Genomic DNA, 1,830 nt, shown 5'->3' with positions numbered 1-1,830 from the left:
CCTTCCTTCTGTCTGAAGGTTTGGACTTCCACTCTAAGCTTACTCAATTTTTGAGGTGGAAAGAACTTTGCCAAGAATGCATTGATTAGCTTTTCCCAAGAGTTCAGGCTTTCTTTAGGTTGAGAGTCCAACCATATCCGTGCTCTGTCTCTTACAGCAAAAGGGAATAGCATAAGTCTGTAGACCTCAGGGTCAACCCCATTGGTCTTGACAGTGTCACAGCAAGAATTCAGCTAAAAACTGATGAGGATCTTCCAATGGAAGTCCATGGAACTTGCAATTCTGTTGCATTAGAGAAACTAATTGAGAACTTGCAATTCTGTTGCATTAGAGAAACTAATTGAGGCTTAAGCTCAAAGTTGTTTGCTCCAATGGCAGGGATAGAGATACTTCTCCCATAGAAGTCAGGAGTAGGTGCAGTAAAGTCACCCAGCACCTTCCTTGCATTGTTGGCATTGTTGTTGTTTTTGGCTGCCATGTCTTCTTCTTTGAAGAATTCTGCTAGGTCCTCTACAGAGAGTTGTGCTTTAGCTTCTCTTAGCTTTTGCTTTAAGGTCCTTTCAGGTTCAGGGTCAGACTCAACAAGAATGCTTTTGTCTTTGCTCCTGCTCATATGAAAGAGAAAAAAGCAAGAAAATATGGAATCCTCTATGTCACAGTATAGAGATTCCTTGAGGTGTCAGAGGAAAAGAAAAATAGAAGGAAGAGATAGAAGAATTCGAACTTAGAAAGATGGAGTTCGAATTGTACATGTTAGTCCATAAATAGAAGGATGTGAGAAGAGGGGAAGAAATTTTCGAAAATAAATTTAAAAAGATTTTAAAAACATTTTGAAAAATTGAAGAATGATTTTCGAAAAATATGATTGGAGATAAAGTGTTTTTTTTGAAAACGATTTTGAAATTAGAAGTAAAAAAGATATGATTGAAAACTTATTTTGAAAAAGATGTGATTAAAAAGATATGATTGAAAATATATAGTTTTAAAAAGATATGATTGAGAAGATATGATTGAAAAACAATTTAAAAAGATTTGATTTTGAAAATTAATGACTTGGCTAACAAGAAAAGATATGATTCAAACATTAAACCTTTCTCAACAGAAAAGGCAACATACTTGAAATGTTGAATCAAATCATTAATTGTTAGCAAGTATTTTTGAAAATGGAAAGAAATTGATTTTGAAAATATATGATTGAAAAGATATGATTTGAAAAAGATTTGATTTTGAAAAATTATGGAAACTTGAAAAAAATTTGCATTAAAAACAAAATCTTCCCTCTTGTGCCATCCTGGCGTTAAACGCCCAGAATGATATCCATTCTGACGTTTAATGCCCAAAATGCTACCCTTTTGGGCGTTAAACAGCATTTTGGGCGTTAAACACCCAGCCAGGCACCCTGGCTGGCGTTTAAACGCCAGTTTTCCTTCTTCACTGGGCGTTTTGAACGCCCAACTTTTTCTGTGTAATTCCTCTGCTGTGTGTTCTGAATCTTCAATTCTCTGCATTATTGACTTGAAAAGACACAAATTAAAATTTTTTTGGATTTTTAATGATGAGGAAAAAATCAAAATGCAACTAAAATCAAATAAACAATGCATGCAAGACACCAAACTTAGAAGTTTGTATACTACTGACACTAACAAATTGAGAATGCATATGAGAAACAACAAAACACACAAAACAAGAGAATTTAAAGATCAGAGCAAGTAAATCATCAAGAACAACTTGAAGATCAATGAAGACACATGATAAATGCAAGAAAAATAGAAATATGCAATTGACCCCAAACTTAAAATGAGACACTAGACTCAAACAAGAAATATTTTT

This window comes from Arachis duranensis, chromosome 4 (assembly GCF_000817695.3).
Source record: "Arachis duranensis cultivar V14167 chromosome 4, aradu.V14167.gnm2.J7QH, whole genome shotgun sequence".
Lineage (NCBI taxonomy): Eukaryota > Viridiplantae > Streptophyta > Magnoliopsida > Fabales > Fabaceae > Arachis > Arachis duranensis.
The sequence above is the reverse complement of the archived record's forward strand: the minus strand, read 5'-3'. Positions refer to the sequence as shown.